The sequence below is a fragment of the Aphelocoma coerulescens genome, chromosome 1A (assembly GCF_041296385.1).
Source record: "Aphelocoma coerulescens isolate FSJ_1873_10779 chromosome 1A, UR_Acoe_1.0, whole genome shotgun sequence".
In the NCBI taxonomy this organism is placed as follows: domain Eukaryota; kingdom Metazoa; phylum Chordata; class Aves; order Passeriformes; family Corvidae; genus Aphelocoma; species Aphelocoma coerulescens.
In genome coordinates this window covers 24,829,865-24,844,869 of record NC_091014.1, presented here as the reverse complement: position 1 = coordinate 24,844,869, position 15,005 = coordinate 24,829,865, and positions in this window count along the sequence as shown.

The following is a 15,005-nucleotide window of genomic DNA, read 5'->3' as shown; positions in this document are numbered from 1 at the left end:
GTAAATGAAGTCATGTGCCTTACTTTCACATTTGTTTGCTGCTGAGGTGCCAGCCTGGAAACTTTCTTTTGCCGCTCTCATTTTTGTGCTTTCCTCCATGCTCATATATGGTAAGAAGTGATTTCCCTCAATCCTATGCCAAATCTGTATTTTCTGTTCATTCAAATTCTTCTAAAAATGCATTGTTCTCAATGAGCCACTAAACAAAAGCCTTCTCTATCACATTGATATGATGGATCTGAATTTATTAAAGAATAAATTATAGTCAGCAAACCTAAATTTCTTCCTCTCTCTGATCCTTGCAGTACATTTTCAACATTCCACTTCTTGTTCTTTCCCATAATTTCAAACAGATATCACAACAGCAATTATGAAATTAAAATCACTAGAGCTCTGGTACCACTGGCATTTGAGGTATCTTACATTCTTTGAAGATGCTAATCTACTTTCATTTTCCCTTTAAAAGGCTGAAGCATTTTGAAGGGTCATGTAAGATCATGCATCAAGCCAAGATGCAATTCAGTTCTGAATGCTTGCCCCATAATCCTCTCTACTAAATGCCTGCTTGAAAGGCCATGCTGAGCAGGAGAGGGACACGCCAAGGAGACATGTGGAGGCCTGGCACTTTTATGGGCTTCAGGACAGGCTAAGCAACAGCACTCAGCTAAACCTCTGTGGAGATGGTTATATTACAGGACAGACAGTTTTCCAGCCTGAAAAAGTTAAGCAGTTAGTGTTACTTACAGATGTCTCTTCACTGGTATTGGGCTATGCAGTTGTGCTGTGTACAAAAAATGAAGTCCCTCCAACACCCTTTCACTGCTTTGCAATGCCACAGACTTCAGGCTGCTTATGTAAAACTCTTATTATAACAGCTAAAATCGTATTTTCTTTCAGCTACCTAAAGGTCAAAGATGAGTGACAAAGATTACGAGACACTGAGTTCTGTTTTGTTTGTCTTTTCTCTGGTTCTCCTGTCTCAGGTATAAAATGTATTATGTAGGAGAATGTTTTAAATTTAGGACTTCTCCTACCTGAATATCTTTATTTATGCTTATGATGACAAGCTGGTACAGCACCATCCAACATGTGAACATATGTTCTGCAGGAAACACAATGGCTTGGTCTCATTGAGCAGAATTATATCAAAGGGCCAATTTCCAAATACCACTAACTTGACATTTAAATTCTTCAATGTGTTAACAATGTCAGAAATTACTACTGCAATGCAACAGACATATTTATATGCTATGCCTGGATTACAAAAAGAAGGTGTTACAATAACAGTCTTCATTTGTCATTTTCCTGGGGCTTAATGATATTTGCTGGTTTTGTCATTTTGGTTAAAATGTGGTTTTGTTATAATTGGATTGGTACAAAAAACTTACTTCAGGTGACAAATTCAAATGCAAGTTCTGTAAACAGTATATGTTTGAAGCAAGTTTTGCAAAATAAAAATAAATTTAAAAATAATCACTGTGGGAGAACTGCTATTTAAATAATCCAGGCTGTTAAATAATTCAGACAAGCTTTTATATTTTCTTAGTATCTAGAAGTTCATAGCAGAGAATTATGAAGACTCAAGTGAACTCTGATAATACTTTTTTTAAGTCCTAGATTTTAGAGTTGCTAATTCTCTTTTAACAAGTTTGTTTTTACTACTGTCACAGCAGTGTGTCTGAACCAGTCTTTTTCAAAGTTCCTTTTTCAGGCTGTATTAGAAATGGTTTTGATCAAATACTGTATTATGATCACAGCTGTCATTTACATATGAGTGGTTTTAGTCCTGTAAATAACAGTTTTAATTTTTTAATCTTTCAAGAAAGGCAACTTGGGACCTGCTTGAAATTTAAGTTGCTGTAATCAACTCCTATGAATTGTTCTACATCCAGACTAATTATCTTAAAAACGTTGTTTGTGTAAAATAATAAGTAAAATTCCAGATAGCTTATTAAAACTATCTTCATTATGTTAATATCTATAATATAATGATTCTAAGTGCAAGAATTTAAAATCTTATATTTCTCCTTCTGATATTGCACCATAAAATACACCTAGCGTTGAAACTTCAGCTGTATTTCATTATCTTATTACCCCAGTTCCCGCTATTCCTGCCTGAAAAAAATTAATAAATAAAACTTCAGAAAGTAGATATCAAGATTAGAGATATTAGGACAAATGGCTGCTAGTGCTAGCAGTAGAGCAGTGTATGAATGTATGTTCACAGCCTTTGGTCCGCTCTAGTTTTAATGCTTCATAGATTATCTTTACGGTCCCCTCCAACCCATTCTATGATTCTATATGCATTATAAAATTCCACAGTAAAAAAAATTAATCAAAAAAAATCCCTGAAGACTTTCCCACAGCTTTTCAGGAAATATGGGTCATTGACTGATTCAAGGGGAATTGTTGGAGTCACTTGAGTGCAACAAAACCTAGATCCTCCGGTATTATAGCTATTGATCAACAGTGCATCCATAGCATCAACATCTCTCTTCCGCACTTTGTCCCTGTAACAAGTAGGCTAGGATCAGGCAAGATGTTGGAAGGGGACACAGCTGGGACAGCTGTTACCAATTGACCAAAGAGATACTCAGTGCTCTATAAAGTCAATCTCAGCAATAAAAAACTGGAGGGGCGGTGGCGTACCTTTTCCATAGTACCAGTTTCTTGGAGACTGACTGTGCACTGATCTCCTGACTAGGAGGTGGTGAGTGCCTTTGCATCACCTGGTTGGTTGGTTTTGTTTGGGTTTATTTGTTCCTTTGTTTTGTTGGTGGTTTTGGGTTTTCCTTCTGTTTCTTTCACCTGTTAACCCATCTTTATCTTGACCTGTAAGTTTTTTCAGTTTTGCTCTTCTTTTTTTTCCCCTGTATCCTACTGGTAGCAGTGGGGATAGGAATGAGCAAGTGGCTGGATGGTGCTTAGTTGCAGGCTGGAGTTAACCCACCACCACAGATAGACAGAGGTATTTTGACATATGTCTAAGAAATTATACTGACAATAGTGATGAATAAAGAAAAAAGAGGAAAAAACTAAACCCCAAACAAAACCAATCCAAATTACTTAAATCTGTACAAGGGAGCTTTTCCTGATTGCTTCAATCCAAATGTCTTCCTGAGTAATGATACAACCACTGCTCCATAACAGCAAGACATGAACTGACGACCACATCTCCAAAAGTGTTAACAGATATGTGTGGACTACTTTTTAAAAGCAGCCTCGTTGGCATGTTTGAGACCTCACAAAGCTCATGACTCACTGACACTCTCACTCACTCACTCACTCACTCACTCACTCACTCACTCACTCACTCACTCACACTCACTCTTTACACTGTTTAGCTGTTGGGGGAATGGCGCTGAAGGCTGTTTTAAGGACAAATCAGCCAACACAATTAGTGGAAAGATAGTGGATGATCTTCTTATAGAAAAAACATAAAAACAAACCTGAGAAAGTTGCAAGGATGCTGAGAAAAGAGAGGGACAATCCCATGGCTTCTGTCTTCTTTTACCAGCAGTGTGCTGGGATCCTCATGGTGCACCATCTGTGGCTCCATCCGTGACAGTACAAACCAAAGTATGAGGGATTCTTTGATGGCACTGTACCTGGCTATACTAAAAAATATGTGCAGGTTATTTTCAGGCCCCAGATGTTTTGATTTTAGGCAGAGTGCAGTGCCTAAGCAGTCTTGAAAAGCAAAGTATATGAGAGGTGAACTCTCTTGAACATATCCCAACTATATGATTTAGACCAAGAAATGAGCACAACCATTTCTCCTAGTTTTTTTGTGTATCTTTCAGGAGGTAATTTTCCCAGCTATCTCTAAACCAGAACAAATTATGGAGATGTAAAAGCAATAAAAACCAAGGGTGATTAATCCAGTGTTGGTGGGGTTTGTTACTTTTTCAGACAGGGTGTTTGGTTTTACCAATAATACAGTTTACTCCTTTTCTTTATCCATAGCTGTTAGTTTTATTTATCTTCTTTACACTTGATCTCTTGTAATAACCACAGCACTGCATTATGGTACACTAGCTATTTCAAACATCTTTTAGATGACAATTTTTTTTGTTCTGTCAGAAAGAAACAACAGATCCCTTTGATAAACAAGAATGTAAATAATTAATATTTCAGAAGTATGACAGAAAAATTTGTATATTTTGTAATTTTATGTCCATCAAAGATCCAAAAAATGTGACAACAAAATTAGTTTTGGTCTACAGAGCAGAGTCGCTATGACACATATTTCACTGAGAAGAAATTTATTTCTCATTGTTCTTAGATCACTTGCAGTATTTGTTTTAAGCACTTTCAGATGAATGTTACTTTTATGTAATAACACCAAGTTTTTGTGGATTAAAGTCTAAAGTGAGGTGAGCACAAATGGTCAAACTGGGAAGGATGAAGTTTAAATACACATCAACAAGAAAAATGTTAGCAGAAAATAGACTCCCAACAAAGAAATGTTTAGAGTTCAAAACTTTACTACTATTTGTAACTAGACCTCCTACACTGGATTTTTTTCTCCATTTTTTAGGCATTTTTATTAGAAGTGTACACAGGATTTGAAATAATATGCATTGTGCTGTGATTGGGGAAGAGAGATAATAGCACATGGCAACATAGCAGTACGAGAGGATGAATATCATTAACTGAAAAATTTCACACAAAGACTGACCTTGGTGACTATATTTTGATTTTAGTTGAATTACTTAAATTTTTTTAAAAAGTTTTAATAATAGAAACAAACTTATATTTCAGGTTTGAAAATATCTCTTTACATTTTCTGAATGTCATTTAACTACTCACATCAAAGATCCTTCAATTTTGACATGAATGCTTTCTAGATCCATAAAGTTCTGCTTGTGTTCATACCCAGAATTATCTAAGTCCTAAGAGAGCTGAACAGTTTGGCATTTAGCCCAGATCTAACAATCCGTACATTAGGCAATTCTCAACCTAATATAAGAGAGCCTTTATTGAGGCTGAAGGGTATGAATAAAACAGTGTTCCTGCCTGCAACAGTGGGTTCAAGAAAAATTCAGTTCTGGTGTGTTTTACAGCTCAGCTGAAGGCTCATGTAGAGGTGAACACTTAAAAGCATTTTGGTAAAAGCTGCCTTTGAGGATATTGGAAACTATTGTGGTTTAGTTTCTGCTTTTGCTAGATACCAGACATGCTTTTCTGGATTAGATATTAATCAATATGACATAAACATTTCTAAAATATTGCTATGTGCTCACCCCTTCTTTGAATCAGCTCTGTACAAGACAGCATTATTCCAAAATCAGTAATACTGACTAAGAAAGACACAACAAATCCATCTTGACTGAGGAGTGCTATTGCTGGGACTTCACTAATAATTCTGCCCTTGAAACCCCTTCTTCCTTCTAAGGTCTGTTATATTTTTGACATAACATGCATAGTATAGGGAAAAAAAAAAAGGCAGATTAATTGAAAGAACAGAAGCTTGGAATTGTCTCCCCCTTACCAGCTTTCCTAACAAATAAGGAGTTTTTTCCTAATGTCTTTGTTTTCTTCCCATCAAAAAAATTTCAGATCCTTTTTGAACAAAGGAATAGCTTGAAAATTATATTGTGGGTCTGCCTGCCAATACTAGCAACTTACATAGTTGAAGTAATGCCAGAAATAACTGAAACTGTAGTGAAAATCTCTGTGCTCATTGTTAGAATTTTGACTACTAAAATGAGAGGGTAAGTGTTGCTACTCCATTGAAACAGAAAAGATTAACCTTGACGATGTTTTTAATTACACTTGGGAGTACAGATCTCAAGTGGAAAGAGATATCTTCCCTTACACCCAAGTTAGATGGTTGAGCTTAAGAAAGTGGGAAATACTTTATTCTTAGACATTTGCAGCTGGTTTATTCAAGCCCTTACTTCTCTGCCCTATCTTTTGTGGTTGTACCCTCACCCCACACACACATTACAAGTTCATTTTAGCTTGCAAGTCTACTTTAATGGCCTCTTTAGGGATTCTAGCAATTCAGCCTCTTGTCTGCACTGCTGGGACCTAGAAATTGCTCAGGTGAGCTATCCCTGTTCTTCCCTGAGTTCCTAATTGGATCCAGCTTTTTACCTCACTCTTCTTTCTTGTTATTTTAGATGCACAATGTTTATTCGATCACTCCAAATCAGAATGCAATGAATATATTTTTCACAAGGAAGTCTCATACTTTTAGAAATTTGAGGTTTTTCTTTATATGTGTGCACCACATTGACTACTGCTATAGAAAGCCATTAGCTGTCTCTAAATCTAACATGAGAAGAAAATTCAGGATGCTACATTTACAGGAAGCATTGCATTTCCTTTGCCTAAGAAATTTTGTAGTTGAATATTTATAGTTTTGGGAAAACTGGTTATGTTATATTGCTTTTGGGTTCATTCATCTTTGTGCATTGGGGGGCAAACCCAGCAAATTTTAAAAGTGAAAAACCCACTTGGCCTGCTTTGCTAAGGACTAAACAGGTGAATGAAGACAAAATAATAAGATCTCTCTTCAAAGCAGATAAATAGCTATGCAAATTATTTTAAAGTTGCACCATCTAATGTAGACTGTTACACTTATTTAAAAAGAAATAAATGTCTTAGCTTCTGAGACACTACAAGAAGAGTTATTTAAAAAAGATGAGGAAAAATTTGAGCAACAAAACAACCAACTATAAATCTGCTGTTCAAGCTCTCACTTCAGTAGATAATCTGGACAGGAGAAGTTAAAAAACCCAAGTACACTCAGATAGTTTCATTTTAAGGGGATAATTCAAGTAAAGTGATTTCCAATGACATCGTGAAATAGGTAAAACACAGCGAGAAATAAAATGTACAAACCAGAAAAAATTCATGGCTATAAGGGTACTGGATGTGCTGCATAATAAAGACAACCATAATGAATTAATTATGTGAAAAGTCCCTCAGAAGTAATTTTTGCAACATGTAGAAGATGACAGCAAGGAAAGGAAGAAGAGTAACAGAGGATTATTAAAGTGATTCTGTATGAAGATACTGTTGGCCAGGGAAAATGGTTGTGCATTAATTCCTTTGTAAATTCAAACTCTTTTTTACCCTACAGTTTCATCCCAGCTCTTAAGGTTATTTTAAAAACTAACTTACACATTTGAAAAAGGACCGAAGAGAACACTAGAAATGAAAGAAGATCAAAGGACCATTGAGGGAAAAATAATGGTACCCTTTGTTTCCCGCAAACTAAGAAAGTAACACCATCTAAGCAGTATAAATACAAGCAATTGCTGTCATCTTTGGTATGTTCTGCTGCTGTCTTTTTGAGAAGTTTATAAATTAATAAAATAGCTAGGGGCACCTGAACTAGTTTATATTAGAATAATAAACTCGATTAAATAAACTATGTATGAAAATATCTTGGGGACACAAAATGACTCTAAGCTCTAAATTATATTCCAGCAAATTTGGACCAACATTTACACTGAAGGAAAAAGTGCAAGTGTGCATGAAAGTATCAGCTGGACATATCTAGAACAACATTAATTATAAATTTCCTGTATTAAGAGAATAGTTTACTTGGTTTAGGGAACTTCTCTTAACTTTTGCGGAAATTCTCAGTCAGTTCTGAGAATTTTCACATGAATTAACTTAAAATGAAACTTAGTTCTTTTAAATATAGATCACTGAGTAGCAGTAGAGGGCTGGGCCGGCTCAGCCCATCCTGATATTTCTGTCAGCAGATTGGGAAACCACAGGCTATTACACAGTAATGTTTGTAAACTGTGAATCTTTATTGGGGAAGAAGGAAGTGCAAGACTAGTTGGGGGAACAACAGTGTAAGGAGGTCAGGGAATAAATTTACATTTCAGCCGTACACCCGCTGATAAGACTGTAAAAACCATGCTGTGGGAGTGACTCTTTTTCAGTTTGAGCACTGTGTAAAGGATATGGGCAACCTACATTCATCCACCACTATCAGCCTTGTAGGGCTGGAAGAAATTAATTGTGATTTTCTTCTCCAGGGTAGCAGCTCTTCTCTTGCATTTATTCTCATGCCTGGCAACAAATGTACATCTTCTGGTAAACTGTTAATTGTGAAGAATCTGTCAAAAGTGAGGTGGTTTTGTAAGATTTTGTGTAAAGGAGTTAAGAAAGGTCTGAGTTATTGAAAAAGTAATTATAGAACTGCTTCTAATTAGATCACATGGTTCTCTAAGGAAACACAAAGCTGTTGAGGTTTGACATTTTGGCCCCACATACAGACATGCAACCACATTTAGCACAAGCAAAGGTTTCACCAGGATGAGTAAGATGGATCTCAGGAATAAAGTGCATTGCCGGCAGAACTGTGGATTAGACTTCAGTACAGATTTTTAACCGGAAGATGTGACTCAGATGACTTCTAATTGCCATGAAATAAACTTATTATTTAATTAAAAAATGACTCTTGAAATAGTAGGCGTTTATTTTCTAATGAAAATATTTCAATGAAAAAATGGCTACATCTTTTAGCGCTCAATTATTGTTGATACAGTGCTCTTTTGATGATTTTTTCACTTTTGATATTCCCTAATTAATTTGTGTGCTTTGCACTGTATTTAATGAGAAATATGGTGCTGATAATTTTATTTTTCATGCCTTTTTGTTATATTTAACAAATAGGGCAGACATTTACAATGATTAATCAGTGCCAATTTGTAGAATTATTTTGGCTGGTTCTGCAACCTGAATGTGTGATTTTATCCAGAAGTAATCCCACAGAAAACAGAAGTAGAATGTTAGCTTTTCTAAAGTGTCTGTCTGTTGAACAGAACTGCTTCCACTGAACTGGAGAAAACAGTGTTATCAATAAGAAGGTAAAGTCAATTACCCTACCATACATTGGTTTAACTAAAATACCTTACCTTGCCCTGGATATTTAAGGAATTATCTGATAAGGATGCAAATTTTAAAATGGGATTCTGGAATTTTCAAGATTTAGACCTTTGCAAGTTGGTGCCTTCAGTGGCAACAGCAATCAGCTCCTTGATCATTAGTTGGGTTACCAGGCCACAACAGTCCTGTTTTCCTGTGGCTTTGTATCATCATTTCTGGAAGCTCTATTAATAAAAGGGAGTAGAATGCTACTGAGTTGTAGCGGCACCATAATGATTAGTCTGAATCTGGGAATGTATTGGTGTGCTAGACAGACATCTGCTCCAAGCTGTTTAGGAATCAGATTGAACAGACTAGGAAAATAAGCAAATGGAAACAGAAATCTCATTCCTAAAATAGGACCTTGGAAAAAAAGAAATTTTCAAAGAAAGAGAACATTCCTGTCAATTCTGTTTTATTTCCAAAGTAAAAATCATAAGACAACTTCTAGCTCTAGATCCAGATAGCTGAGGAGAAATGATGGAGAAAACTGAAGAGGCATTCTTGATCTCATCCCAATAAAAGCGGAATTCTTCACTTAATTTCATTTCCCTTTGGCATTTTCCCATAGGAGTTTCAAACCAGCTGATCTCAAGGTGATTTACTCCCCATTCTTTCATGATACCTTTAATTTGAATAGATTAAAAAAACACTCTGGCAAACAAAGATGTGAAAAAAGATTGTTGCTGGTCAGCAGGAAAAATAAATGTAAAAATTGCTTTCATGTCCATGCAAGCACATCAGATACATACCAGCCAGCTCTATGAATTCACCATTCAAAGCAACCCACTTAAACATCTGCTCACTGGCTTTGTTAAGTGTTTTATCTACAGTTCATAGTTTAACCTACAGCTGGTAGTTGAGGTGATTGAACACAGCCAGCATTTATTAGGCATCAGGGTCTTAGAGTCTAGGAACACTGAAATAGAGAAATAACATTGAAGAGTGAAAAACCCCAGCAACTCCAAACCTAAACCCAAGAAACCAATCATCAAATTATCTACCGTTCTACAGTATACAGAAATCAGAGATATATCCCACTAGACCAACTTTTGGCCTTTAGTTTCTGTAATTTTCAAAACCAATTGTTTATGACAGAAATTAGGAGAATGTGTTTTTTATTTAAACACACCAAAAGTTATTATAGAATTCCCATTACCTTGAACGTCACTGGAACAGATTTGTGAACATGTATAAACTTTTTAAATTTGACCAGAATAATAGAAGGGATGTAGTCTTGAGTTATAAATCTAAGAGTTTTTTTCAGTGAATAAAGCCAATACCATGATTTTGGAATTGCTTAAAAGAGCAATATATGGGTAGAAATGTGCACTGATGCCATTAACTTATCATTGAATTTTTTACCAGTTATTGAAGCCTGATATTTTTGAAAATAAATCTATATATAGATTAGGCATTTTTGATTTAATTATCAGCTTCATCAAGCTAATAATTACATATTTGCATGAGTTCATTAAGATATTTCTTTGTTTAAGATGAGACAAATAGATGTCTGAAGACAATATTTGATCAGCTGTTAAAAGACTGACAATAAATAATCACACCGAGCCTGTTGGTGTGATGATTGAAGACTAAGAAGCCTCACTTGTTCTCTGAAGAAGGAATGTGAAAAGACCCAGAAAAAAAATAAGTTGAGCTACTAGTTTCATTGTTAGAAACAGAATTGAGAAATTGAAATATTTCATATGGTAACACAGAGAATCTTTCAGAATAAGGAGGTAGCTTAAGTAGGAAATTACTTCTGAATATTTTATTATTTTGTCCATGTCATTTCAATTTCTTCTGTCTGCAAAAATCTGGTTATATTTACTTCTACTATGAGAAAATACTGATGGGAAAAATATCATTTACTGTTTGGAAATCTGGGAAATAGGGTGTTTGTAGCATGACAGTGGAAGCACTACATTTAGGGGGTCCCACTGCATATCAGTCTTCTGTCACAGTCCTGCTGGTCAAACTCGCCCTTGCTAAAATTCAAGGAGGGAGTACTCTGAGTAAGCCAGTCCCTTGACTGTAAGCAGGACTATATTAACCTTCTTTAAAAAAAGAGATTAAACTAACTTTATGGGAATCGTGTACTATATCTGTAGTAGGAAATAACACAAGGCCACTAGACATGGGACAATATTTTTTTGTGCTATTGAGCTAATTTACTCTGCTACTGGGAAAGATCTTTGGCATGTGTTAGCTCCCAAACCATGTCTGGGAGTTGCTTCTAAAAGTACAAATTGGTACAGATGTTAGCCTTACAAGGAACTGTTCCATTAATTTAACAATACAGATGAGTACATCTCAGCTTCTGAGTGTTCCCAAGCAGTGGCTAGTTTACTTGTGTAGGCACTGCTGGAACATGAATAGAATAATAATCCCAAATGGGTTGTTATTGCAGGAAGCAAATAGGAGCAAGACAGTAATTTATATACAGATATTGATACACTCCCAATGTAAACTCCTAAAGACAGATACAAAACAATTTTTTTTTCTTTTGACAAGAGAAAAGTTCTAGAAGAGATGTCTTATGACAAAAAGATTTCTATGCTGAATATGCTAGCAGAGTAGTGTGGCAGGTGACCTTAGAAGATGACAATACAAAATTCAATACCCCTGTTGGGAGTCACTGCTTGTGCAAATTCTCAGCTGAGACAGAGCCAAGAGACAAGGTGTTATGTGAAAAACATAGATTTCTGATAGGATGCAAGATATTAAGCTGTCCCTACTTCCTTTTTTGATGTAGGGAAAAGGACAGAAGGACACCAGTAGAGCACCTAACAAACTGGAGAGAAACACACCTGCCAGGCTAAGTCTATATAAGCTGAAATTTATTTTCCAAGCAATGCATATTATTTTTCCAATAAAATGCATATGAAAGAAAGAAACAAAGCATGAAGTTTAGAAGATCTATCTAGTCATGACTACAGGACACTGCTAATCTGCTGTGAATGGTTCCTCCTCTAAAAGAGATTCACAGTCAAAAATCTTTTCCATATGCAGATTGTATGCCTACTGGTTGTCCCCAGGCTGCTCCACCCATTCCTGAACAATAGCGCTCATCCTCCAGGGCTCTCCTGTGGCAAAGCCAGTTGGCTTTGCCTGGCATCTCTGCACCAGTCCTACACCACAATGTCACATGAGATGTGACATTATACGTCCTGCTTTCCTTGGTCCTTCAGTTTCTTATTTCCCCATATACTATTTCCTGTGACAAGAGACAAGCAATGCATTAGTTACTTTTGCTCTCAGAGAATGCAAAAAGTGTATTAAATTTCATTAGGGTCAATTGTATTCCTGAGTCATTGACAGTTGTATGTGCTTGTTTTCTCAACTTTCAAGAAGGTGATATAAAAGCTGTTGGTAATCCATTGTGTATGGTTTGACCACCACTACAATTCAACTTGATCCTTTTCTGCTGAGAATTACTTCAGAAGGGTTAAACTTTCACCACTGAAAGGCTCTGTAGAAGAAGGGAAGTAGGAAAGATTTGGAACCCTTCAAGCACATATTTTTATAATGTGAAGTGGAAATTTGTTTTCAGATTTACTGTAAATCTATACAGGCATAAAAATAGTTATTCTGCTTTGCATAATGGCCTGTGGCTTCTTAGGTGACACTTGTTCACAGCAGTTAGACTATCTAAGATTGCAAAACTGAAAGATGTAGCTCTTGTTATGTGAAGCTTTATCTTTTGTAACATTGAAGTATTTCTGGAAAGTTAATAATGGCTCACAAATCAATGCCAAATGCACAGTCTAGACTTCCCCTCTTCACAGTTTGTGAATATTTGCAGGCTGTAATTAAACCCTGCACTTTTTTTTAGTTTCCCACTAGAGCACCTCGTCATTCACTGTACAGTTTTGACACAATTACCATTTCTGCTGGCCTGCCAATATCACCCTGTCCCTCAGGAAATGGTCTGTGTAGAAAGGCATAAGCTTCAAAGAACAAACCAGATCTGGAAACATCACCACAATCACTCTCAATATTACTCCAGAGTCCCACAGAATACTAATACTGGTTCAGTAGCATAATGAATAATTAAACACAACAGGCATTGTTTTAAACATTTGTCCAATGTCTTTGAATCATAGCAGAAAGGTGTGTATATCAGAAGCATGGATCTTTGAAGGACCTGTTTCATGATGAATGTTAGTTGAAAATTACATGCTAAAAATATGACATCATAAAAGTATATCACATTTATAGGATGGAATTAATCTGCATATATTGTTAAATTTAATAAGTATTTTAGTTTCTTCTAGTAACATTCTTGTATTTTAGCTTGTTGCTTGGCAACACTATTTTTAGATATTCAAGTAATGTGTATCTTTGCAAATTAATCTCTGAAACATGGTTGCTGAATCCTTTCTAAATAGACTTTTTCATGATGCTGAAATACAAATCAATATAATAGCCATCTCTCCAGCATTTAAAAATGATGAATGAAAAAAACTCTAACAACAAAACCACACATTTTATAAATCTGCTCTGGGGCATCATTATCTGTATGTCACAACACATAAAAATTTAGAACCACAGAACTGTGAAACTAGTTTAAGGGTCATTATTAAGACTTTGCAATGTGCTGAACAGTTGCTGAAGCCTCTCAGATAAATTAGCACATGAAATTTTTGGCTATAGCTGTTTATGGAATATGTGACCAAAATGTTTCAAAATTTTCAATTTCATTATCACTGGCAAAAATGCATGACTATGGAAAAATTCTTGAACTATTATATCTCAGAAGTATATTTTAAAACTAATCATAATTTTGTTTCATTTGGATTACTTTTGGTGGAACAAAATACAAGCTAAGACAAAACAAATGCTGTGTTGGAATGAGTTAATTTCAATAAAGAACTTGAATGGGAATATAACAAAATAAATAATTTGTATTTTTTTATTCAAGATAAATCTCTTTATTTTGATTTACTTTTAAAAAATTTTCGTAAGCATATTCATGCAATTAATACTATGCAGTGTTTTAGATATATACCCCCAAGATTTTGGTGTCACATAATTTTTATCTATGGAAAAAAATTTACCTAAAAAATAAAATGTATTCATGTGAATCACTGAATATTTATAGATCAAACTTTTCTAGAATTTCTGTTTTCTGTGAAGCAGCTAATACTAGTCAATATTCAAAATACAAGCGTAACAATTGTATGAGTGACACAATTATTACATTATCAATTACGTTTTAAGCTTCCTTTAGAAGGATGATAATAAAAATACCACACGTAGTGGTCCTCATTTAAAAACCTTAGTTAATGTAGGCTTCAGCTGCACAACATAATTTCGAAGAAATCAGTGAAAATGAAGCACATCATTTGCATACTGCTAACATACAGAAACTTTACCAATCCCATCTTGTTTCACACTGTTGTGATCTCTTCACCATAACAACTAAACAAACAGAAATGTTGCAAATGATGAAAAAACCACAAATGATAAACTCATAAACAAATGTTGTCATTGGTAACCCATCTATTTATGTGTGCTTTAAGAAGTTTACAGCGATTGTTCTTATGGACACATAATGTAAAACAGGGTTATATTTTCTTTGCTTTATATCAATACAATTTTCAACACTTCATAAGAGTCCCTTTCTATGACCACCTTGTTCCTTGAGATTGTAAGCTATCACTTGAAAAGATACAACTGCCTTATATTAACCTACAGCACATATGTGGAGATATTTAAATTATGTTATTTTTGTCTCAAACTCATAGTTTGGATCTGAAAAAGGTTTTCAAAGAAACAGGGGAATTTAATCTCTGTTTTGAGTACGCTGAATCAATAGATGAGGAACATCAGTGCTATTGTATTTTTAAATATTTCAATATTGTTTCCCAAATGTTTCTTTCACAAAAAAATGGTTACACATGTATGATATTAATTTCTCTATTTCACCTATTTCTGACACCTTTTGCTACATAATTAAGAAAATCTAGAAAAATTTACTGTCAGTCATATGCCACCTTTCATATTCAAAGTAAACAAAAGCTTCACTTTTGAACATACATACTTTGAACCAAATCTTTTGTGATAATGTTTACTATATTAATATCATGGGAGAAAAAAACTAC